The sequence below is a fragment of the Columba livia genome, chromosome 9, assembly GCF_036013475.1.
Source record: "Columba livia isolate bColLiv1 breed racing homer chromosome 9, bColLiv1.pat.W.v2, whole genome shotgun sequence".
NCBI classification, from domain to species: domain Eukaryota; kingdom Metazoa; phylum Chordata; class Aves; order Columbiformes; family Columbidae; genus Columba; species Columba livia.
In genome coordinates, this window is record NC_088610.1 from 21,116,145 (window position 1) to 21,142,500 (window position 26,356).

At 44.9% G+C, this 26,356-nt stretch overlaps 2 long non-coding RNA genes across 4 annotated transcripts in view; both read left to right on the forward strand.

Annotated features, from left to right (window-relative positions):
* Positions 1–138: 138 nt before the first annotated feature.
* On the forward strand, positions 139–16,106 carry LOC135580258 (uncharacterized). Of its 2 annotated transcripts, none has more exons than XR_010474757.1 (3): positions 139–5,841; positions 12,419–12,497; positions 13,038–16,106. It is a non-coding gene; the product is annotated as an uncharacterized LOC135580258 (long non-coding RNA). The 2 variants fall into 2 exon arrangements; XR_010474756.1 differs by lacking the exon at positions 139–5,841 and adding an exon at positions 8,329–11,698.
* Positions 16,107–16,285: 179 nt separating this feature from the next.
* LOC135580257 (uncharacterized) overlaps positions 16,286–26,356 on the forward strand; it is a 13,721-nt gene continuing 3,650 nt past the window's right edge. Inside the window, exons 1-6 of one of the 2 annotated variants that reach the window (XR_010474755.1) lie at positions 16,286–20,416; positions 22,355–22,434; positions 22,786–23,039; positions 23,986–24,220; positions 24,668–25,406; positions 26,028–26,271. This is a non-coding gene — a long non-coding RNA (uncharacterized LOC135580257). Of the gene's footprint in view, positions 22,435–22,785; positions 23,040–23,985; positions 24,221–24,667; positions 25,407–26,027; positions 26,272–26,356 lie in introns of both variants that reach the window. The other variant, XR_010474754.1, reaches the window with a different exon arrangement.

Consider the following 26,356-nt stretch of genomic DNA (forward strand, 5'->3'; position numbering starts at 1 on the left):
CATGAAAGTTACACAGTTCTTTAGATGCATTTGCTATTTTATTTTCTTTCATTCAAAAATATGTCAGTAATCTTTTTGTTAACATGAAAGATAAAGGATTAGTAATGCAAGATGCAGTTTTCTTGTAACCTTCTTGAAAGCAGACTATAGTTTCTTATCTGGCTCTAACATTCATTTTCCCGAAATGAAAAAAAAAAATAAAAAGGCTTCTTAAAATGAAATAAACTACATTCAATTCAGACAAGCGGCGCTAGTGAAGAAATTTATTGCAGCCGGCAGAACGGAACGGCTGCGGAGACTTTTCTGTCGCAGCAGTGAGGACCTTCTCCAAAAAAATGTGTACACCATGTGGAAAACGCCACTGCCGAGACAGCACCATGACCCAATATCACAAAAATATCCCCAAATGTGCCTGTCCAAGCAGCGGTGGCACTTGCCCTGGAGACATCCATGAGCAGGACCCTGTTTGTGTCCCAAACTGGAGGTGTCCCCCTTAAAAGGGACACATAAGATCAGGACAATTTTTAGAAGGGCATGTTGTGACAGGACAAGGGGTGATGGTTTTAAACTAAAGGAGGGAGATTCAGACTGGATGTGAGGAAGGAATTGTTGTCCCTGAGGGTGGTGAGAGCCTGGCCCAGGTTGGGCAGAGAGGTGGTGGATGAACCATCCCTGGAGACATCCCAGGCCAGGCTGGACGGGGCTCTGAGCAACCTGAGCTGGTGAAGATGCCCCTGCTCATGGCAGGGCGGGCACTGGGGGAGCTGGGAAAGGCCCTGCACTCCAAGCTATCGTGACGGGTCTATGAGGAGCACAGACCCTTACAACACCCCCCGCCTCCCCCTGTCCCCGGCTGAAGGGAAAACAGGAAGGGCGGGACCCCCGGTTAACAGACAGGGCGCTCAGCCAATCAGAGACCCAGGCGCAGAGAAGCTTCTGGAGCGGCCCACGGGATATAAAGTGGCGGCCACGTGGTGTTTGGTTCATTTGGAGGGGTCTTCGGGGAGCAGCGGGGGTGAGGAGAGCTCTGCTGGAGATCAGGGACCATCTAAGGAGACTTCCAAGGACTGAGAGCCCTCACGTCTTCTTTGGCGAGTGTTTTTATTATTTTCTTTTTTTTCCTGCAAGTATGTTTTAGTGAGCCCTTGTTCCCCCCGTCTCACACAATCGATTATTCTTTCTGGTACCCTTGAGTATAAGCTGCCTCTAGTTCCGCTTTTTTGTGAGTGAATGTGTGCACTTTGTGGATTGTAGTTATTCTTATGAGGTGGTACTACAGTAGTTTCCTCAGCTGGTGTCTGAACCTGTGTTCTGTGTTGTTCTAAATAATTTGGATTAAACCCTGGTTTTAGTTGGCTTCTTGGCTGAACTGTTGTGACCAGAATAAAGCCTGTTTGGAGCTCGTTGCCTGACTGAATTGCCTTTTGGAGTGTCTGTGGTATGTGGCAAGCTGAGCTGTGGTGTAAAGTTATTTATTTTTGCTTATTTTGGGATGCCTCTGCCATTCCCATGAGACTCCAGTGACCTGCATCTCAGCAGCTTCTGCTCATGAGCAAACAGGGATTTGTAGCCCTGTTTGGCTCCTCATTAATTACATTGTAGGATTGTTTTGGTTGGAAAATACCTTTAAGGTCATCAAGTCCAACTGTAATTCAATGCTGGCACTGATCTATATATCTGAGAACCTCATCTCTGCATCTGTTCAACCCCTTCAGGGATGGTGACTCCACTATTTCCCTGGTGCACTGGGAGGAAAGGACACAGAAAAACACCAAGAAGGGGGGAAAAAAAAGAGAAAAGGGGAGAAAATTGGGACAGGAGTCACTGGTGTGGGAGCAGCTGGGGATGCTGTGAGGGACTATCAGGGGCCAGCAAGTCTTGGAGCATCACCTGCTGAAGCAAATGACTAGAATTGCACGTGTAAAAGTGGAAATTGTCTTTTTGTAGATGCAGAGAATGAAAGCAAGCGTGGCGTGAGCAGGGGTTGGTTTTCACAGTGCCGAAATCCTCCGGTGGGAAAGCTGATGGCAAAGAAGGGGATGCAGGAGGAGAGGTGGCCCTGGTCCCTGTGACACCAGGATGTCCCTGTTTGCCATCTGCAACCAGCGACAGCTCCACCAGGGTCAAATCATTACATAAACCTCTGGATTTCTATGGCAATTAGCTAATGGGCCCTCAGCATGTAAAACAAAGTACTTTCACCCCCCACCGTCAGGTGGATTTGGTGAATATTGACTTGGCATAATAAGGAGCTGGTGTTCACAACTTTGTTTATAACCCCATTTGCAGGGAATAGGTTGTTTTGCTTGGGAGAAACTTGATATTTTTCTGTCGCTGATTTCTGTTGTGCATGGTGTGGACTGTGTTCTGCTCCTTTGTAGGGCTGAACAATTAAAATAAAGAGGGTCATCTTTTGGGCTTAAATCTTCACGTTTAAAGTTTAATGGGTCTGTTGTCCTGTGCTGACAGATCATGGTTTCATTTGAGGAAAAGTGTGTTTTCATATCAAAGGAGCCCCCCTGCACTGACCCAGCCTTCCTTCCTCCTCTCTCTGCCCCAGCACACATGCTATTTTAATATTTCATATATTTCATAAGCTTTTATGCCTCTAAAAGAGAAGTGAATTTGTGGAGAGTTGAGCTCTCCAGAGCTGTACTTCAGAGCTGGGAAGTAATTCAGGGTGAAGCCTGTATTAATCTCAGGTGAGAGAGATATTTAAATTCAGGCTACCAGTGTGAATATAAAATGGGGATCTCTTTACAAAAATTTCAAATTGTAATATGCAAAGCTTAAAGAAAAGAAACCCCAAGGGAACGGCTTTCTTCTAGAACATTTTGTTCCAACCATCATCTCTTTGCCTTATTTTTTTATTTAAAAAACCCTCCCTTTGCCATTTTGTATTTTTTTTAAATGAAATCTTTCAGTTTTTCAAATGAAATTCCTTATTGCTGGGAGATAGTGGTGGTGGTGGGGGGTGGAATGTAAGTACCTGGCTGCGGAAAAAATCGTGTATGGGCTCAGATTTTAGCAGGAGCAGAAGGGGAAATAAAGCCCTGTGTGGTTGTCCCCAGGAATGTGTCCATGTCACCTCTTCCAGCATCTCTGGGCTGAACTGCTCCATCACCATCTGGCGCAAGTTCAGCTTTCCTCTTTAAAGCAGATAAAACGTTAATATTGATTTGTGATCCTGGACAGCAGGTGGTTAATTTGTGTGTGTTTTGGCAGGGATGGGGATCAGCTTGGGGACGTCTTTACCCGAACCCCATGGTACCGCTCCTGGGTTTGCGTCCCTGGCGAAATCCTGAGGCTGCAACCAGCTCTCGGGTCAGGAGAAATGGTGACAGATGACATGCTATTATCAGCTGTGTCAATTAATTAAATTATACATTATGCTTATGAGGGTGATATACTGAGCCACTCTAGATTAAGTGTCTCAATTAAGTCTTTAATTTAGATTTAATAAGTAAGTTATTATATGTTAATAAAAGATCAATTAGTTGCTCAAAGAGCATTGATCCAGGTACAGGGAGTGCGGCAGGGAGATGTGGAGCTGACAGTGAAGACACGGAGACATCGCCTGAACAACACGTGTACAATTAAGTTTTTAATATGCTCCAACGGGAGCGGACACGGGGCATCTGGCACTGTGCATAAATGCGTATAAGTGGTGTATTGCAGTGTCTTTCCACAAGCATGATGCACACCCCATCATGACCCTCTTTTTTGGTGATTTTGGGCTAAGGTGGTTCATTCCCATGGGCAAATTTTGGGGGGGGGAACCTGTAGTTGGGCTTCCAGAGGGAGGGGAAAGAAGCGCTGGGCTCTGGTGGAGCCGAGATTTCAGCTGAATATGGATGACATCATTATACGGGTGATCCTTTCAGCAACAGCGAGCTGGGTTTTAAAGTAGCGACCTACAGCATACAAATGATGGGTTTAAAGGAAATAAAAAAAGAGATGATTTGAATAGCATACATTTATAGAAGAATAAGCCTTCCCCCCCTCCCTGCTTCCATTTCTAATATCTTTCTATGGGGCAGGCGCTGTGCATTCGAAAAGAAATTAAAACACTCCTCCTAAATACACTCCAGGCAGTAACAATGGCAAAGTTAAGAAGGTTATGAGACTTAGTTGTCCCAGCAACATGTCATCAAGTTGAAATGAGCAGGAAACATAGATAACGTAAGAAAGGGGAGTGGGGGGGACGAAGAATAAAACCACAGGAGGAAAAAATGCCAAGAGATTGAGAAAGAAAAGGGAAAACCCTTTTTATTTGCTGTTTCATTAGGATGAGTCTGATTTTATAGTCTCTAAAAGAGGCTAAAATATAATCTCCTTTTGTGTAATGTGCGTGTTAGGAAAATGTGTCATCAGCAATTCTTCTGTACACTACAGCAATATTCAAAAAATTAGCAGGGATATTCAAGGCGAGCTACAAAGAGAAACAAACAGACGACTCACATTTCAAGCCCGAGCTGTCATTTAAGAATGTTTTCAACTTTTTATTAACCTTTTTGATTGTCCCTTATGGTTTTTGTCTGCTGCAGCAGAAGAGCTCTGAGTTTCCAAAGGAAGACAAAGCAGCCTAGAGAAGGAGGTTTGAGATGCAGCTCTGGTGAGCCTGAGGCTCTCCTGGTTCTTCAGCATGGAGGTTTTTTGTGCTGTATGTGGGCACAGAATCATTGATTAGTGAGATGGTTTTGGGTGAAGGGACGTTCCCAGCTCCCCCAGTGCCCCCCCTGCCACGAGCAGGGACATCTTCACCAGCTCAGGTTGCTCAGAGCCCCGTCCAGCCTGGCCTGGGATGTCTCCAGGGATGGTTCATCCACCACCTCTCTGCCCAACCTGGGCCAGGCTCTCACCACCTTCAGGGACAACAATTTCTTCCTCACATCTATCCTGAGTCTCCCCTCCACCACTTCCCTGTGCATCGTGTGTTTTGGGGTGCTGCAGTAGGATGTGTGTCTGCTTATTGACTTGACATTGTCATGTGCCCCTGATGTTTCAGTGTGATCCCTGGCTAGAGTCACTAGGCAAAACTCTAATTAAAACAGCAATTGATCAGAAGAGGGAGAAATTAAAGCTGATGGTCAGTTCCTGCTGGCAGAGGGAGGGGGCTGTGGAGAAGCCCCTCTAACAATGCACCAAACACAGTATCCCCTGACTGAGCCACAGAGCTGGTTTCATGCTGAGATGGGTGAGTGATAAAGAGGATTAAAAACCAGTGTTGGCCATGCTGTGGGGGGATGGCCTTCATGGTCCCAGGGAGCTTTTCTAATTATATGTCCCTAAATGTAGACTAAGGAACCTAATTTTATGTACTACTTTTAAAAATCATCTTAGTGTGTGTGCCTCCAAACTCATGACAGCCCGAGTCCCTCAGCTACATTTTAAAACCTCAGTGGTATGTCTTAGCGTGTTCCTTGCTGAGATATTTTTAGTGCTTGTACATTCCATGTAACTACCCCAAATTATTCTGCCTTCTGATAAAAATCTCTCCTCTTTCCTTCCCACCCTTTTCTTCCACAAAAATATTTATTTGTTGTGCCTCTTTTTTAATTGTCTCTTGCTGTGGTTTCTTGTTGTGGATTATATTTTAAAGCAAGGATTGATTTAGTTAATTGATGGAGAGCTTTGCCTGTGAGGATTTCATAATCCTTGCTATTTTATCTTTGCAATAATTGCTGTGTTTGTGATTATTTCAAAGGACTAAGAAAAAGCAAGACAACAAGAAAACAAGCTCATCCACTCCTGTTTTGCAGCTTCTTCAGGCACCTGGGTGGGCTCCTCCTCTGCAACATGTTCTGTGCGCTCAGGGAAGACAACCAAATGATGCAGGGGGTGAGATGCTGGGGAATGTGAGGGCCTGGGCACCTGGGGCAGGCAAAGCTCTGTCGTTAGGGTCACTTAGGGCTTTGGTGGCATGGTGACACTGAGGATGAAGCCCATCCTTCTGGGGGACAATGGGGTAGAGCCACCAAGGAGACCCTGGGACCCATATCACAACCGCACTTGGCCACGGGTGGTGTGTAAGTGCACCAGGGTGAAGGGCAGTGGAGGAGTTGTAACCTTTCATGTCACCTTGCTGCTGGGATGTCATTGTCATTCCTCACATGTCCATGCAGCTGGGGCAAGGGCCTGTCCCGTGCGTCTGGACCATTTCTGGACAGTTTGTTCTGGCCCACGCAAAGGCAAGTGTGATGGTGCTGTTGAAAAGCTGTTTTTTTTTTTTTTTTGGTAAAATGGGTATATTTTATGTCCTTCTGGCTTTGGGCCAACTGTGAATCCCTGTGGGCTCAGATCTGCTGGAGGGAACAATGGTGACACACCGTGTGAGGACACTGGATGCAAAGCCATGCTTATGTTTGCTACGGGACTTTGGATGTGAGGCCGTGTTGGTATTTGCTGTGGGACGTCAAATGTGAGGCCGCACTAGTGTTCGCTGTGGGACGTTGGATGTGAGGCCACACTGGTGTTCACTGTGGGATGTTGGATGTGAGGCCACACTGGTGTTCACTGTAGGACATGAAACATGAAACCAGACCAGTGTTCACTGTGGGACATTGGACGTGAGGCCACACTGGTGTTCACTGTGGGACGTTGGACATGAGACCACACTGGAGTTTACTTTGGGCATCAAACATGAAACCAGACTGGTGTTCACCATGGGCTGTTGGATGTGAGACCACAGCGATGTTTGCCATACGATGTTGGCCCTGAGGCCAAACTGGAATTCACTGTCGGCCATCAAACCTGAAGCCAGACTGGTGTTTGCCGTGGGGTGCCAGACACAAAGCCACGCTGGCGTTCGCCGTGGGACGTTGGACATGAGGCTGCGCTTGTGTTTGCTGTGGAATGCCGGATGTGCATGTTGTTTGCCAGCTGGCCGCTGGAGGCTGCTGCTGGCTTTGCAGTCACTGGCAGCTGCCTGCGGTCCCTGAGCACCCACTGGCAGCTGCCTGCGGTCCCTGAGCACCCACCGGCAGCGCTGCCCAGCGAACACGGGGCTGAGTGGGACAGCGGAGCATCCTTCTCATCTTTCTTTTCTTCATAGGAAGGAAGGCAACAGGCTGGGAAGGGATCTAAGGATGGGAGAGGGGTCTCTGTACCACTTTGAAGAAGCAGGGTTCTAATTTATCAGTGCCCAGGTGTATTTTTATAAGAAAGCTGGAGTTTTCAGTGTTCTGTGTGTTTTCTTAGCTTTAGAAACCATCTAAAAAAGGGTCACAGCCCTGGTGTTGCAGACATGCCAGGGCCCTGAGTGTGCTAATAGACTTTAATTACCTTGAGCCGGCTCAGCTGGGACTCTCACCCACATACCCCTTACTCGTAAGACTCAGGAGCCCCATTTAAGCCCAGAGCTGGGCCTTTACTCCTGGCCTGAGCTCTGCTGTAGATGTACTTGTTTCCAGTCTTGCCTTTGGCTTCTCTTCTGGGTGAGTCCTGAATGTAAATTGTATTTGGCTTGTTTCTGCCTCACACCTTAAACCTGCTCTGTATGTGAGAGACCAAAACGCATTCTAAGGTGTTTTCCTAACAATTTGTCAGTAACCAAAGGTGTGCTCCAAGTTGTGACTCCACTGTAATCAGAAAAAGGTGGTGCCCATGGTGTTGCCCAGGTCATCTTGAGTTTTCTGCTGTTGTCTGGAGAAGTAAGAAGGGAATGACGTGCTGGTTTTCAAGAGTTTGCATGGATGTGATGAGTGCAGGGCAGGTAAATCATTAAAGTCACATAGTAATTGTTAATAGGACACAAAGTCCTGGGAAGATTTCATAGCTTGCAAGGGTGCTAGTAACTTGCATTTATTTCTTTGACTGTTGGGATAATGTTTTCCCTGTGGGCTGAGAGAGACAATATCACTGAAAGGTATCGGTGCATGCAAGGAAAACACTTCTCTAATTCTCCAGATTTCCTTTGAATTAGTCCTCTGGGCTTTTTTGCCTGTTCTAATTTGATCCAAGGCCTTGGAATACATGGAAAAGCATCTTAAATTACACAGGTCCCACATCTTGCACCCAAATGATGTGAAGTCTGCCAGGCTTTCAGCAATTGCAGGGGATGTTTGTCACCCAAGTCCTCTCGATCCCAGCCTCTCTGCAGCATCCTGCTCTGGTTTGTACCCAGCTCCTCATCACCTTGTGTGCCCCTGATGTGCTGGGAATGTCATTGCTCGGTGGATGCTCAGTGGCACTGAGCAGGAGGGGGCACGGTGGGATTTGGGGGCTCTCCCAGCCCCTCTGTGAAGCAGAACTGTGTGGGGATTGAGAGCTCAGGACGCAGGAGGGGGCCTTGAGCAGCCTGAGCAGACTGGATTAGCTCCTGGCAGTTCTTATTGGGTCAGTCCCCTCCTGCTGCTGCTTTGGATGCATGTTCCTGGTGCTCAGTTCAGGAAAGTAAAGTCTGGTGATGCGATTGCAGGAACGGAGCTCAGCTTTGTTGGTTCCAAAGCCCAGTTGCTCAAGTCCTGTGTTTTTCCTAAACCTGTGAGAGCTAAAATTGCTCAAGACACTCCTGAGTTTAAGACTTGACACCTGGACATCTGTGCATTCAAATCAGCTGCTGTACCTGGAAGAAAGTAGCATCAGGCTTATCTTCAGGCCCTAATCTCAAGATCACCTCCCTCAATGTTAATGTTGGGGAAAAAGGTTGAGTCAGCTGTTGGTCACAGCTCTGTGTGAGACAGGACTAACAAATGTGGCTTTAACAAGAAAAGCTGATGATCTTTTGAGGTCCTTTCTGATCCCTAACATTCTGTGATTCTCTTGATGTACCAGGATGCCTCTGTCCAGAGTTTTGTCAATGTGCTTTAGGAATCAACCTCAAAAAATCTCCAGGTGCTTGGGTACTAAATGGTGAGAATGGATGCTGTGATGCTGCAATGTAGAGGCTGAACTGGGGAGAAAAGATGTCTTTTGATAATTAAGAGGGATGGTATTGGAAGAGAGAGGGGTGCCTTGGAGCGTAAATCCCCAGGGCAAGGAGGAGAACAGCTGGGGTTGGTTGGATATTCCTCTTTAGGTCCCACTCAATGGATGGACATCACCAAGGTCCTTGATTCCAGTTCCTCCCACTTAACTGCAGGTGGATCCCAGAAGTATTTAATCCACCGCAGCCTCTCTTACATGAAAACTTGGTTCCAGCACCTGTAGCAAATAGGTGATGGCCACATTTCTGTGCACTGATGGTGAGCCCCTGAACTTCTGGCTTTGCTCCTTAAGCTGAGCCTGACTTGGAGGTGAGCAGGGAGAGCTTTTTATGAATAAAAATCAAATAAGCTACTGGAATCTGTGCTGAGAAAGACTGATCATGACAGAGAGGTAGCGGAGGCTGATGCAGTAGCTCTGCCAGCATCATGAGAGACTCGCTACTTCCAGCATCTCTTTGGCATCACAGAACCGCTCCCAGTAAGAAAAACCTGGCATTTGAGGCAGCTTCTTTTCTGGCAGAGGTGTTTTATTTTCTTTTTTCCCTCAGTGGGATGAATTTATATGCAAAATGCTGGCTACAATTGACTCTTTGCCTTTAGGCATGTAGGTAATAGCTAAAAGAGATGCAGAACACAGGAGGCAGCGAGTGTGGAGCGATGCGGTGGGCTGAGATGTAGCACTGCGAGAGCAGCTTCCCAATAACTTTGTGTTCCCAGAGGTTTTGGAATCTGGGGTCTCTTCCAATACGAGGGGCCTCAGATGACTCTAGGAAAGAAACAGATTCAAAATGTGTTTGCACAGTGTGCATTTAAGCTGCTGGGTGATCATCCGGGGTGTCCTGGGTTTTCTGGATCAGTTCCTGTGTGACCCTAATGCTAAGCAGGGATGGCATGAGAGGATGGTCCCCGCTTGGTCCCAGTGGTATTTTGAGTGTCCCAGAGCTGCAAATACCTTTTGTCTTGGCACATAAAGAGGGAAAAAGTGCATTGCATTCCCTGGAAGTGCCTTTCTTTGCTAACCCTGGCTCTGACCCCACTTTTTGCATGCTGGAGTCCTTAATGTTTGTGCTGCTTCATCTTCCTGGGCTTTGCACCTGGCACTTGCAGCGTTGAGCCATTTCCCAAAAGCCTCAAGCACTTGGGCAGCTGTTTCCTGCGTGTTTCCATCCACTCCATTTCTGAGCGGTAGGGGATGGTGGAACCAGCACTGCTACGGTTTGAAAGCAGGGGTAGAAAACTGTTTTTCATCCCCAGGGGCAGCCCCTCCATCGCTTTTTTACACCCTGGGGAAGGAGGGGAGTAGGGAAGGAGACCTCATTAAAGCCCTTGCTGTTGAGTGGTTCATTAGAGTTGGCAAAATGACTCGTTTCCTTTCAGTAGGTTTTTTTTCTAGGAACTCTGGAGAGAAGGAGTTCATTTAAAAACAAATATATGTGCCTGCAGGGCACAATATTCCAGCACAGGGCTTCTATCCCATTGCCAAGGGAAGAGCTTGATGGTCATTTCTGAAAGGGGAACGGAGCAGTAGGTGTTGGGCTTTGGATTTGGCTGTTGATTCATTCCTGTCTCAAATTGTGTAAGGAATGGCTGGGTCTCTGCTGGAAATGGTGTGGAAAGCAAAAGGGGAGGAATAGGTAAAGTGTGGGGGGTGAAACTCCTTTCCCAGCACACGCGATGGCCGTGGTCGTGCTGCTCCTGCCAACAGAAACTTAAAGACGGGGGGGAGAGACGGCGAGAGACAGCGAGCGTACTTATCAAGTGGCTTGGACCGTAGCCGATTTGAAATATTACTAACCTTGCATTTTCAAATTTGATGCACAACAACCAAGATGCTAATACTTTCCTTAGTTTAGAAAAAAAAATCCTTTCACCCATCTCTTCTAGCCGAAGATTAGGAGAGAAGCTTTAAGAAGATTTAAAAAAAAAATCAACTTCTGAGCAGCGGAAAAAATGGTTTGTGATTCAGGGGCTCCGGGCAATTCATCATGGAAATTGGGTTTCTTAGCCGACATCATGTGAATCCTTTCGGCCCTGTCAACTTTTTAATACATTACATTGAGAATGTAAATCGTGTTGGTGAGGGGGAAAGAAGAGGGGAGAGAAAGAGAAAAAAGAGAGCTGCTTCATTTTGGGTTTAGAGGGGAGGCAGCTTGAGGCCTGTAATTCATATTAGCTAAATAATAATGCTAAAAAAAACCACCCTCTTTAAATATACAGATATGTATATACACCTAGGGAGGGAGGGGGTAGGAAAGTGAAGGAGACAGACCAAAATTGAAATCATTTTATCCTTTTGAAGGGTGAGTATTTGAAAGGGGTTTGTTATGGATTTATTTTTATTTTCTTTATATTTCTTTTTATTTGGGTTTATTTTATCCCTTTCTCTGCTCGAGCTGGTTCTGTCAAAGAGAGGAGCAAAATGAATGTTTTGGAGGCGGAAGAAGATGGAGGACACGGAAAAGGGGGAAAATGCAACAGCAGCCTGGGATCTTTTCAGAGTTGGGCTGTTTGCTTTGCTCGTGTGCTGTATTGTGGTGATCTTGATTAACTCTTTAGTGGCTGGTGAAAGCTAATGCAAATTTATTGACATATTTCAGGAGGTGAAAGTAAAGCAGCGGATGGCGAGGCTGCAGTAGCGCTGTGAGATCTCCGAGACAGGGCTGTGTGTACATTGAAGCATGAAGCTTGCAGAGCGTTTTCTCTCCGAAGGCGTCTTTTTGGAGGTTCTATCTGAGCTACACGTGGCACAAAGGCTCTGCTTAAACCCCTGGGTAGGACTTAGCCGCTGTACAGGCTCCCAGCCAGCTGGGCTATGGGGAATCCTCACCAAACACATTCTTCTTAGAGCTGGTTGCTTCCCCTGTGCCTTGAAATATTACTAGAAAAGTGGGTTTGATCATCATCTAAAAGAGGCAGGGGGGCACCTGACTTAGTGGTGGGGCTGCCTTTATTTTTTTGTCGTTGGATGTTGCAGCATGATAGATTTTATACCAGTCATAAAATAATTCAGGTTGGAAGGGACTTTTGCAGGTCTCTGTGGATGTCCTGCTTGGAGCTTGGCATCTAAAACCCGTGTGCAAGGGCAGCTCTGGAAGAAAACAGTGAGACAAAGGTGTCAAAGAGGGTAAAAGCAAATAGGACAAAGAACTGGCTGTTTTCAACAAAAGTTCTGAGAATCTACAAGGCTACTTGGGAAAGTTGTTGCAAGTGGGAATTGTAGCTGGAGCACATCTAGAAAAATCAGGAAAATGAGCTCTGCTGAAGACTTCTTGGTGAACATCTGAAAAGATTAAAACGTTGGAAAAGCCACATGTGGCACTAGGCTTGGGGAAATGCTCTCAGGTTTTCAGACAGATCCACCACCTGAGTCGTGCTTAACCAAACCGCTGCTTCACAAAGGGCTGGTTAGGATGTGGGTGTGTTTTAACCAGTGTTTTCAGCTCCTTCTGGCTAATGACATCTAACAGTTCATCTCCCCCATTGTGTTTCAGCTGTAACAGGATCAAGGGAGCGCTCTCCACCTCTCCCACGTGAGAACTGGTTGATCTGCCTTCCTTGCTCAGCGTGCGTGTAAGTCCCGAGATGCTGATGTGAAGCTGAACGTGTTCTCTTGACTGAGAAATGTGATTTATTAAATGCAATTTAACTCTTATTTGAATAGTGCCTTAAAAAAACACCTGAACACTTCTATTAGTGTTAAGAATTCCTCAGTGCTATTCTAGAATCAGGTGCTACTCTATGTGCGTAGCTCAGATTTGCAACATAACTGCTTGCAAATGGTGATTCTTCCATTTTCTTAGAGACATTTGCGGGTAAATTTGTGGATACGTGTGTAGACCATGCAGCATGCAAATCTGGAGGGGGGTTGATATTAATAATGCACAAGGAAGAGGTTGTGTGAAGGTGCTTCACGCAGTTGTTATTTTTATGCACAAGAATATTCCTGAGTGCTGCATGTGATTTTACTGAATACCAGACTATAGTCAAGCAGCTGATATCATCAAGGTATTATTTAGCTGGTGTCTGCAGTTGAGTACAGCGTTTCCAGAGGGGTTTTCTGGGCCTGGTGTCCTTCAGAATGAATTCATTTATCTTTTTTTCTCCTCCCAGACCTGTGCTTCTGCACAGCTGCAGTTCTGCTCTTGGAAAACAACCATTTTGTCTCTCCCATTTGGGTTCTGCACCCAGGCCCAGATTGTAATCCTGGATGTCTCTCTAAATCCTGCTCTGTCCCACCATTAAAAAGCCCCAGAAGGGTGAAATCAAGCCTCTGTGGTAGTACACTAACAAAATATTGGAGTAGATGGAAACTTTCTTGATGGGGTCACCTCTGAGAGTCCAGGTAAATGATTTGCAGCCTGTCTCTGGGTGGTGCAGAAGGGCCAAATCTCAGCAACGAAGAAGCACATTGAGGTTTGACCTGTGAGCTGTGAAGGTTTTATGCAACTCCACTCAGCCTTGGAGACATCTTTGCCTGAATGCCCCTGCGCAACCCTTATGGCGGCTTCCAGACCTTGTGCATCCTCACACAGGAAGGCGCATGTTCCCAGGTCACTTCTAGGGAAGCTTGAGGCAGGTTGCTTGGGGCTTTTTTTTGCCCCCACTCCTTCAGTCCTTAATCACCACCTGCTCAGGTCTTGGAAATGAGTTGTTGAGGCTGTCAGGACTGTAGGACACATAATAAAGTGCACACACCTACATATATACATATATATGTGGGCTGGTTTACATTGTCATGCTTACAGCTTAATTAGGACATCATTCAGACACCTGGGCCTATGCCTAAACTGGAGGGTTTTCTTTATTCTTTCTAGGTTTTCTCATTTAGGTTTTAGTCAGATTCCCAAGTGAAAGAAACAAAAGGCTAATTGCTTTTGGGTTTTAATTACCACTGCAATACCTGGGTTTATTGTATGAATTGTGTCTTATAGGTGGCTAAAAGACACCACCAGCAAGTGATAGATTCTCAGCTGACAACAGCAGTGTTTAAACCAAAGTAATTCATTGCAGTGGGATCCAAAGGACAGCACACATATTCATTTGCTAAACTCCTAATTTTTTGTTGTAGAACGTAACTTCAAGACTTGGCTGACTTTTAAATGTGATCTAATTAAGCATGCCTGAATTTTTTTTAAAGACAGAAGTAGAACCACTTTATAATCCAGAGTGTTAAGTCTCTTCAAAATTCCTTGAGTAGTTACATTTCTGCTTTAGTTTGGGGTGGCACAGCGCACTCCTAATTTGTAATAAATGACTCTTCACACACAGTGACTCAATTACTACAGCTGTTGAGTTCATATCTAGCTGTTTTTAATGCCTTAGCCCATATATGCTTCTGTATGCTTCTTACTTAGCCAGGTGGGTTATTCCACTGATTTTTAAGTGTATAAAATGCAAGGCAAATCCTCATTCTCCATCCACTTATTAATCCTAAAAATACTTGACATCCTTCTTCTATCCATCCATATTTTCTTGTTCGTGGTGTCCTGATTGAACCATTGCAGGAGAAAAATTATTTTCTTAAAATATTCCTGAACTTTCTTTTTGACCAATCAGAAGCTTTAGATTTCTGTTTCTATTGGTGGCCAAAGGACATGGGACCAGACAGGTATTTTTGAGAAAGTCAGATGGTGTATTCCAAGTATATTTATTACAAATAGCTTGGGAGTAATGTTAAGTCTTCAGTATCTTTTCAGATAGTGAGCCTTGAAAACAGGAAAAGTAAGGAAGACCAGGAGCCTAAGCTGAAGGATTTTGAGGTTTGTACTTCAGATTGAGAAGAAACAAGAAGTGAACTCAGAATTACATGAGCCATCAAATCCTGACAGCCCTGGGGTAGAAATGCAGTGTGGATTTGATGGGATTTCTGATGTTCCAAACATATAGGTAGAGGTTGGTGGAAGGACAAAGCATCTTTTGAGTTGAGACCCTCTTGGAGGTATCCTAATGGGTAAGCTAATCATAATTTTTCAAGGCTTTAAAGTTCATCTGTAGGGAATTCAGAAAAAGGGTCCTATGGATTTGAAGCACGGTGGTTGCTTTCAGCAGAAATCCGGAAGTCTTGCAAACCACTTTTTTTTAGAAATTGCAGTGTGTAGTATTAAAAATTAACCTATATGTCTCTTCAGAGATGCTGTGCGGAGAGCATGTGTCTGGGACAAGCTGAATGCTTCATCACCTGGTTTTATTTTAAGCCTGGCAATGAGTGTACACTTAGCCATGGTCAAATAACTGTTTGCTTGCTTTGTTGTGCAGCTCCATGATTTATGTCCAGTGACTTTGGCTCTTTGGAGCCCATAGAAGTTTCCCTTCATTGCCTTTTCTGTGATTGTCCCAGAAAAGTATATAAACTTTTGGTTGTCCCAGTTTCTGGTTTTGGGCCAGAAGGCCCAGGCTTGACAGCAGTTTCTCTGCTGACTTGAGCAATGTATGTATTTAAGGACAGAAAACAAGACCCTGGAGCCAGGGTGGTTACTTGTGTAGCCACCTACATAGTACTGAGGCAACAGTGGCCTCTCCTGTGGTGTCAGGTTGGCCTGGGCCTTGTGGGTGCCATGGGCTTCTCAGCTGTACACAAGCCCCTACAATGACACCGTAGGTTCGGGGAGGGGGGAGATATATTATGATGACTTTTATATCGTGTATGCGACCTGCTTGGTTCTGCCATGACAGGGAGTGTGAGGTAAATGGCAGCACTGCCCTTGGTGTTCACAGAATGTCAGGGATTGGAAGGGACTTCCAAAGCTCATCCAGTGCAATCCCCCCATGGAGCAGGAACACCCAGATGAGGTTACACAGGAAGGTGTCCAGGCGGGTTGGAATGTCTGCACAGGAGACTCCACAACCTCCCTGGGCAGCCTGGGCCAGGCTCTGACACCCTCACCAGGAAGAAGTTTCTTCTCAGATTTAAGTGGAATCTCCTGTGTTCCAGTTTGTACCCATTGCCCCTTGTCCTGTCACTGGTTGTCACCCAGAAGAGCCTGGCTCCATCCTCCTGACACTCCCCCTTTCCATATTGATCCCCAGGAATGAGTCACCCCTCAGTCTCCTCTTCTCCAGCTCCAGAGCCCCAGCTCCCTCAGCCTTTCCTCACACGGGAGATGCTCCACTCCCTTCAGCATCTTGGTGGCTGCGCTGGACTCTCTCCAGCAGTTCCCTGTGCTGCTGGAACTGAGGGGCCACAACTGGACACAAGATTCCAGGTGTGGTTTCCCCAGGGCAGAGCAGAGGGGCAGGAGAACCCCTCTGACCTACTGACCACCCCCTTCTAACCCACCCCAGGTACCATTGGCCTTCCTGGCCACAAGAGCCCAGTGCTGGCTCATGGTCACCCTGCTGTCCCCAGGACCCCCAGGTCCCTTTCCCCTATGCTGCTCTCCAACAGCTCATTCCCCAACTTACACTGGAACCTGGGGTTGTTCCTGCCCAGATTCAAGACTCTACATTTGCCCTTGTTACGTTTCATTAAATTTCTCCCTGCCCAGCTCTCCAGCCTGTCCAGGTCTATGGATGGCAGCACAGCTTTCAGTGTCAGCCGCTCCTCCTAGCTTGGTGTCATTGGCAGACTTGCTGGTAGTGCTCTCTATTCCCGTGTTCATGGCCAAAGCCAAGGATGAGGCACAACAGCAGGCCAGGGACAGGGTGTGCTGTCAGCAGGCTGTCACTTCACCACAATATGGGCACTGAACAGCCAAAAAGTGACACTGGTCATGATTAACCTCTGCCCAGCTGCAGTCAGGCCACCCTGTGCCTCATGAGTGCCTTGGGGGAAAACTCAGAGTCCCACAGGCTACCAGGGCCTTTCATTTGACTTTTGCACTGGGTTGTGTTTTTACCTGGTGGGTTTTAGTAGAAAAAAGAAGACAGGCTTGTCTCTAAAATGTCTCTTTCCACCTCCTAGCTCCTTGCAGCTGTCCCTGAGAACCTTCCTCGTTTCTCCCACCAGCATGTCCCGTCACCAAACCCAGTGTGGGATGGCAGAATTCACATGATGGTGTAATTAACACATTTAGGGTTTTATTCCTTTGGGAAAATGTCTCATTTTATAACCTCAGTTGCTGGATTCTTTGTGACCAAGGGCAATGTGAGAGCTGACCTGGTTTGTGTCGAGTGGACTCTGGGACTAAAATGTGTGATGACCCTTGAAGAGTATTTGGTGAGCAGGCACGACTGAGTGGGCTGTTGGATCTACGCACTAAACTGAGAAAGAAAACCACCAAAAATTATGTGACTGTGTTAGTGCTGCTTAATTAAATTGCATGAAAGCAGAGCAGAATGTCAAGGTTTAAGGACAACATAAAACATCAACTCTTTTTAATATATTAGGAAAAAATAATATTGAAAAATTGTTTGAGTGTTTAACTCAAAGGTGGAGCTTGTTCTGAGGCAGAGTGAGAACAAATTTTGAAATGTTGAAAGCTTTACTGAAACAAGTTTCTCAGCTTTCAGCAGAGCTTGAATGGAGCTAAAAGATCCTAAGTTTTATTTGACAAGACAAACTTGTTGCTAGTAATAGATGTACTACATTTATGGTGTTCTTATATTTGCAGGATATAGGCTGGTAGGAGCCAGTGAGATCTTTTGCTTGCACAACCACCTCAGTTGGCCTAGTAAAAATGAGATCTCAAAGCTTTCCTTACAGAACAGTAGGAATTTTTAACAAAAAGCAAACATTGCTGTAGGGGAATAAGTCTCCCCTAAAAACTGTTCAGTGAAATCATAACTTTCAGTTAAGAAAAGTCTTTGGGAAGGCTGGGAGTTACTCAGCTACTGCTGCTGACCACTCCAATTGGGGAGAAAAAGTGGTTTTGTAAAACTAATTTAGGCCATATGAACTCAAAAAATACATTGGTATTTCCAAAATGCTGAGTTTCAAGGTTCTGTAACCAATAACTAGGTATTGTATCAGTTCAGTGTGTTTGGATTGTAGTCTTTGAATGTGTTTTTTTTTTTATTCATAGAATGGAAAGAAATTAGACTTTGAAGGCAATTGATGGTATGACAAGTAGAGGTGCAGAGAGATCCATGACACAGCCTTCTGGATCTGGTGAGCTGACACAGATCAAACAAAATACATTTGCGAGGTCAGATGTTTAGAAACAAAAGATGTAGGAAGTGCTGATGGCCTGTGGGAGGTTATAATTTAGATATATCTGGGGAAGCAGTGAAATTGAAGAGCTTTTTGTTTTCTTGTAAATAAGCAGCTGAATGTGTCCTTCCTTTTGTTGTCCTGAGGCACGGAGGGGTTTGTGACACCTGAGATACTGATTTGAAGCGAATAGGTGATATTATTTCCACTGATGGAGCTGGGGAGATCCTTAAGGAAAGGCAATATTCAGTTTTGGTATTTGCACTTTAAGGGAGGGCACAAGTGCATTTAAAAGCTGTAGGTTTAGCAAACACCTACACAGATGTAGTAATCAGAGTATTCAGGCTACCAAAATAAAGCTTTAGAGGGGGATTTGGCTGTGGTATCTCAATGTCAGCACCTGCATCTGGTACTAAGGAGGTCTTTGCTCTAATAGACCCATCACTTCTCACCAAACTCTAGGAACAGAGTGCTCAGAAGATGAGCACTTGATTGGACTTAAGTGTGATAAATTCCAAAGGAAAGAAGATGCTGAGAGTGAGAGCAATTAACTGCTGGAACAGCCTCTTCATGAAAAGCAGTGGATCTGTCAGGACTGCTCGCCTCTTAATTCACAACTAAACAGCTTTCTGAAAGGTTTGCTTCCCTTCAGAAGGTGGAACTCCTTAAACTGCCCTACCTGGGGCTGAACCCTGTGGTGGTCCTGGCCTTCTCCAGCCCCTGCTTGTGCTCATTTTGCTGTAATCGGGCACAAACCTGTGCTTCTCTTCACAGACACCTTTGGCGCAGCCACTCCCTTTAAGCTGCTAAGGATAATCTCGTTAAAACTCTGTGATGAATGCAACCTTCCTGAGTGGAAGGTTCTTCCATTCCAATTTAAAATGTATATGACACAAGTGGGCTGTGATCCTTGTCTGGCCCTCAGAGTGTGAACATCAAGCACCCTGGGTTCCTTATCTGGATTTAAAACTTGGTCTCCAGCCAGGAGAAGATGATACATCAGCCATGGGAAGTTGTACCTTCCAATGTCACTTCTACACTCATTGTCCCTCAGCCTGGAGTACTGGCTTGGAGACAAGTGTTTTAAGTTCTTTTTATGAATCTGGAGGGTTTTCCGGCAATTGGAATGAATCCTGCTTAATGTAATAAAAGCAGATTGCTCTTTTTGAATTTAACCAACAGGTCTGTGCCTGGCAGCTGGAGCAGACTCGCCACAAGCTGGTGTAAGGAGCTCTCGGCTGTGACCAGATATGCAGCAATGCATGAAAGGTGGGCAGGCTGAGGCATTTATATACAATAACAACTTGTTAGTACTCTGCCTACAATTCTTTCATTCCCATTTCCCCATCACTTGTTTTTTCCTTTCTATTTATTTCCCTTTTCCTCTTCCTGCTTCTCTCTTCCATTCTTGTCTTCTGTTCTGTCTCACATGTGTCAGCCTTTCTTGCCACAAATCAAACCTATTAGGAGCTCCAAAGGGATTCTTGCCAATGTCCTCTCTTTGTGAACTCTCCGGCTTTTTGTTGTTGTTGTTAATCTGCAGTGTTCCGCATTATATTGCCATTGATTTAATAGACTACCATGAATTTTACTACCTGTCAACCAACACCACAATTATTTTGAATTCTATTGTGGCAGAGCTTGACACCCACCTCTGGATCACTTTACACCTTTCACCCTTGCTAGAGCGCACTTGACAATTAAGGATAGGATTATGTGTGATTGTGGGATGGCATTTTGTTACTGTTTTGATTTGGTATGTAGACATTGAATGAAATGGCAGTTGATGGATTCAACGACTCCCACCTACTTGGATCCACAAATGTCACGTGGGATGTGGACACTAATACGGGGTGCTAGAAACCCAGACCAGTTTCCTTCTTCCCTCTTGCTGCCCTGGATAAATAAGGTGGGAAACACACTCATCTTTATGGTCAGTTCATGGGCTGATCCTGAAAGTTTCCAAGCAGGATGCTGAGATTTCTCTCTTGCTGGGTTGGCTGCACGTGCCTGGAGACGTGTTCCCTGTGGGCAGGTAAAAATTGTCATGTACTTTGAGAGCTGAGGTTGGCACTCACCAGTGTGCAGGATATTTCTTACATGGAACAATGAGTGGATTACATCTGCATTAAAATAGAGAAAAGGCTGGTTAATTCAGGATGAATCAGCCCTTTGTATCCCATTTTAAAGAGCTCTTCCTATCATCTTGCATAACCAGGATAAATTGTTTTTCAGATGACAGGAACAACAGATTGAGTCTGCATCGTTCTCGGGGCTGTACACATGCAGAAAAAGACTCCCAGCAACTTGTGTGCACCCTGTGAATAGATTTCAAGATAGCAACAGGTTGCTTGGTGGAAAGTGTGGTCAAAGAATTGAATTACTTGCCCAAGGTCACACAGTGAGTATGTGTTAGGCCTGGGATCTGTCCTCCAGTGTCTTAAAGTTTTATTCCAAGTTTTTTCCTTCAGTTTTTTTTTTTTTTTTCCCCTGCTGAATGTGGTCCTTTCACAAATAAATGTTTTCCCTGGGATCTGAAGCAGATGGTTTTGGACTGTGAGCACAGACAGTTATTTTGGTAACAGTGATTGGTTTTGGGAGTTGTAACAGCGTGGCTTTTCCTCTTACGCAGCTTTCTTTTTGCCAAGGGGGAGCCCCCGGTTGAGTTCAAGGTGTAGTGTCAATGTGTGAGGATCCTCACCCTGCTCCATCTCTGACTTAGGGCTTTGGGAGATGTTTGTTCCGTCTCCCCTCTGCAGAGTGACACCTGCTACACAGAGATGTAATAATTGATCCGGAAGAGAGCTGCTGGCCCCTGGGCATGAGTTGAGAGCTGTCTTGAGGCCACCAAGACCCAATGGTCAAGCCTTCCAAGCTCAAGCCAACCTACTCTTGCTCTGGTTTGAGAGAGCAGGTTCAGCTCCTGTGACAAGTAATGATCCATATAGATTAAAGAGGAGAGACTTTATGCTTCTAGATTGGCCTTGCAGTAGAGAAGGTTTACTGTCATTTCGCTAAGGGTTGTTATTCCCTTTCAGGAAGCTGGCAGGGTGCTACAGACATCTTATAGAATGACAGAAGGGTTTGGGTTGAAGGGACCCTCCGAGTCATGCGTTATGTTCGTTTTGGAGATCCCAGTCAGACAGAATAATTAGGTGGCAACACAATTTACTGCCTGCAGCTCTCTAAAGCTCAGGAAGCGCTCTTTCAGCCCTCAGCTGGTATTTAATCAACGCATGGTAACTTTTATTAAGCCTAAATGCAGTAGTTCTGAGATACTAAATCTAAAGTGTGCCTGGAAACTCGAGCCATTTTTGTTGGATTTACATATCGCAGCATCATGCAAACTGGGGGAATGGGATGACAAGGAGCCTGGATGACAGTCTGGTCCCTGGGGATGCTTCAGAGATGTTTGTCCTGCTGTGAGACCTCTGATACATCAGGTATTGGGACAGTAGGTTGTGGATTGGAGCCTTTGAAGCCCCAGCTACTCTTACAGGTTATGACAGGGCAGGTGAGTGAGCCCAAGATCTGTGTGTGACGGTGGCTTCAGCTGCATTTCCAGGAGCACTTCTGGCTCCTTGTGGAGATGTTTTCTGCAGCACAGGTCCGTTGATGGGGAAAAATGCTTACACCCTCTGTAGGATGTGGATTCCTGCCTCTGGAATGCTGTAGTGATACACTGGGTATCCTCTGACACCTTTCTGGGCATGTTTTGGCACCTCCTTTGCTCTCCCCCGTACTGGTCCAGTCTTCCTTAAGACGGGCAGGCAATCCCTGCAACCAGCAAGAAATTCCAGTGGCATCTGGGTGCCAGACACCCAGAACAGGTGGTTGCAACCATACTTAGCCAATTTGTGCCCAAACCACACCGATTTCTGCGTTGTCCAAAGTTCTGTAAGCAGCGTTACAGATGCTTGCAACAAGGCTGAATGATGGGATGTTCCCGTTTCCAGTTGTGATGGATCGGGAAGAGAATAGGAGTAAATTTTACCTTGGTTTCTGAGATCTATGAGAAAACTCCCAGGCCAGCCTGTTGACACTGTGTTGGATTTGACACTCCAGAACTTTGCCAAATGTCAGAGACTGGCTTAAAATGCTAAAGACAGTATTTAAAACCCATGGAAATTCTAAAACAAGGATGTTATTAAAGTGGAATTAAGGACAAAAGAGTTGCTAATATCTTCAAGAAAAGGGAGAATAAGAACATTTGGACTTTAAATAGTATTAGAATATTAGCTGAAATCTAGAAATAAGGTTTATCTGGAAAGCATTGTATCTAAGAAGGTTTCAGTTAACGTATGAGATACTAGCTCATAACGCGTTTTCTTGTGCCGAGGTTGTCCCTGTGTGTGCAACACAGGTTGTTGCCACCGATCAGCTTGGAACTTGTTCTCAACCGTTGGCACGTGTGACCAGGTACTTGCAAAATGTGCTTTGCCCCATCTCCCCAATATTGGAGCGTTTTTTGGGGTATATAAGTTGTCTGAAATCACTTCCCCACTGTCATAAGCTGCCAATGCTGTAGTGGGTGTCAATGAGTCAGGAGTTGTCCATTAGTATAAATAATAATAATGGAAGCTGCAAGAGCGAGGGTTATAAACCAACATAAATGCTTTTGGAGTGTGAATCCTCATGTTTCAAGGGAAAAACCACTTTCTGAATATCAGGGGTCGTGAGGATGTTGCCCTCTGGGTAAACGTGGTTTTCTATGGGAAACTAACCTGCCTAATGTGTTTAGTTTGCTGTTGTCCTTTCTTTCCTTCACAGTGGTACGGGTTGATGGTTTTAGAGCTGGAACCAAAAAAATATTCCGAGAAAGAAGAGGTTTTGCCAAAACTGATTTTCCTTTTTATTGATGAAAAAAGCTGTGTGCAGGGCCATCCTTTTGGGCTGGTGTCACTGCACCGAGCTGTGGCTGGAGGCGCGGAGGGTGGAAAAGCCATTGAAGAAAGCAGAAAAGGTGGAGAAAATGACTCACCGAAAGTTTGAAAAAAATGAAATAAATATTCCCCCAAATCCAGGTGAGGATAGAAAACTTTCAAAAGGACAAACGCTCTGTTTTGGGCAGTGAATTGCTAACCGTTGTTAAACTTCATTATTGCCTGCTTGGTTTCTAAACTGTGAGTGTGGAAGGCTTAGCAAAACTTTTTTTCTTTCCCCCTCTGAAATTATAACCATTTTAAAACGCTGGTTTTCCTGCTTTTGTGAATTAGTTATGAATGTTTCTGCAGTTTGTTGTTTTTTATTTTAATGCTTATGTAATAAAATTAGGAACTTTAGCAGGATAATGTTGCCTTCTAAGCTTGCGTAGGGGCTGATTGCCTGACACCCAGCTCTGGTCCTTGGGCGTAATTGTGTTTATAAGGCACAGTGGTGTTTATAATTATACACACACAGCGGTGTGTATATAATTGTGTTTATAAGGCTGTTGGTCCCCTAATACTGTCATGGGCAGCAGAAGGGGACATCCCTTGTGAGGGCACATCCGCAACACTGCACAGTTCAACAGATGCTGACAAGCAAAGCTCCATGAGGTTGTTGTGAGGACTAATGAGGAGAGAATGAAGGTGCTGGGACAGGGAGCAGAGAACTGGGAGAATTTTAATCTTTGAAGATATTTATCATGTGATATTTTCTTCTTTAAGGTTCTTGGAGGTGGTTAGAGCTGCAGTATATCTTCATTGATTTACATGATTGTGTGCACTGGGCTGCAGGTTGCTGAGTGTTAGGACAAGCAGAGACTTGGTTAAAACTTGGACTAAACCCATTGAACTCAATGGAGTTAACTCCCAGTGTTTGGTGCTCCACACTGTGAATCTGGAGGCACCTGCCAATTGAAAAAGCTGTGAAAAGCCAGATGGAAAAAGAGCCTTTAAGAAGGAGAGCACTTGACACATGCAGATCGTAGCAAAGTTTTGGTGGGTCTGTTGAAATTTGTGTCTGATTTACCCTTTGTGTTCATCGCAGGTGACATCAAGATGCAGGAGACTCGCTTGCTGTTGATCACAGAGAACCAAAGCATCTTGTAAGACCAAGAAATAGTTCTCCCAATGCCTGGGGGTGTCTGGAGATGGAAGGAGAGCAGAGCAGCCCTGAGGCTCATCTGAAATGCTGGTGAAGGCAGAAGATCCAGACCTGGAGGCCAACAACAGTCGATGTGAGGCCACGTCTGGCTCTTCTTGTTGGTTGGAAGCCTTTCCTGGTGAATATCACTGGCAAGTGCTCTTGTCATTAAATATATTTGTTAGCACATGGCTGGTTCTGAAACTAAGCTATAATTATTGGTGGAGCTGGCAGTGCTGCCTGTAATTAAGGTTGCCAGACATTTCCCATTAAAAGATTCTGTTTTCCAATGCTGTGTCCTTGCCAACATGTAACTGTTCAGGCTGAAATTTTCAGTTGCAGGCCGTTGGCTTGGGTTGGTCTTTGTGTATATGAATACATGTGTGTGTGAGAAAGCAGGAGTAAAATATAGCTTAACCAGCTCCAAGAGTGCGATATAGTGAAAAGGCCTTGTGTTGTAGTTATTTAAGAGCAAAAGATTCTGACAACTGCAGTCTTGAGAAGGTCTGACGCTTTCATGCTTTATTTTTATTTTCATAGGGACTTGAAATTTGGCTTTTTGACAGGGCTTCTTTTTCTCCTTCAGACTCCCCATCCTGGTGTTGGCCAAGTCAGATGGGTCTGTACATCTGTCAGCTTTAGCAGAAGAGGTTTGCCCTGAAGATTGTCTGGACCTTGCGCAGCCCAGGGTTTCCACAATAGGAAGGAAATAGCACATGCACTGATTTTATGGGGTTAAGGTTTTTCTACCACCTGAGATCAGAAGTGAGTTGATGCTTCCTGAGAGCAGGAACTCCTTTCAGAAACCACTGTGACAAGCAGCATTTTTACCCCAGCTCCAAAGCTTCCAGTTAGAGCTTGGGAAATCTTTTTCTTTCCCAAAGCACATCAAGTCATGTCAAATTTGCTGACTTGTTTTGCTTGTAATGTCAAAAATTATTTCCAGCTAGAATACTTTGTTTAGGTGTTTGGTTTATTTTTGTTTAGCTCTGCAAACAAAACCACCTCACTGGAAAGAATTGGTTTTGTACTCAGTGCAAGGCTGTGCAGGCAGAGGCCTGAGGGGCCACATTTTATGCAGCTAAAACTCAGAGTATTGAAGAGCTGCTGATGGAAGGATCACTGTTGAATGTGCTGGGTGAGGTGAGGATCCTCTGGAAAAAACAAATCGGATCCAAGTCAGGAGCATCAGGGATATGAAGAGGGGAGACGAAATCAAGTTTTATGAGCACCTCTCATTCTTCAGAGCATGGATTTGTCTAATCTTCATGTTGTTTATGTGTGTGATCCTACCTACACTGCTGTCTGTATGGAGGTTTACACTGGTAGGTAGTTGCAGGATGTTTGGAAATTTCCTGATGGGATGGTGGAATGGGATGGGATGGGATGGGAAAACTGTCAATGGATATAGGTGTAGCTCTTTTGACTTCAGCTAATTACTCTGATTTATGTTAACTTCAGATCTGTCTTGTTTTTTCTCTATATAGTATGCTCTAAAAAGCAATTTGAAGAGACAGTGATTTTTTTTTGCTTCTCCTTGTTATTGGAACCATTGTCTTTCTTTGACAAACAGAAATTATCAGTAAATATAATATTGGAAATACATTTCAAGTAGCACTATTTAAAGTTCTTGTCCCTAGTTCCCATCTGAGTTTTCAGAGAGAAGTTAATGGATTAAAATATTGGTGTACGTTTGATTACAATAGGTTGCCCATTCTAGACACAGTACTGTTAGGGAAATAAAAATTACAAGTTTTGTACAAGCAGTCTCTGCAAAGCTAAGAAAGGTACAGCCTTTCTTAGAAAAGATGCTGAGAAAAAGCAATTTGCCTTTAACGAGTCAGGTTACCAATCTCAGTCAAGATACAATAAACCAGGCTAAAGAAAAAATTGCAAAGTGGCTTTATAACTGAATTTGCTAGTCATGTTTTCATAATTATTTATAGGGACAACATCTGATACTACAATGCATTTATCTTGCTCGCTGTCCTAATTGCCCTGATGTCAGCAGTTATTCCTGCATCTTGGAGCCAGTGGCCAGGAACTTTTTCCATTTTCCTCCATGTGAAGCACGTTCCCTCCTTCATCTTGAAAAGCAAAACTTCACTTTCCTACAGGAACCTGTAGAAGTGAGCTGAATAATGTGCAGCTTAAACCGGGGCCTGATCTGACATTTCTTTTAACAGCGTGGTAAGTTATTGAGCTTGCTGAAGTGGGGAAGGCACAGTAAAATGCAGATCTTATTTCTTGATGACGTCAATTATTTAAATAATTA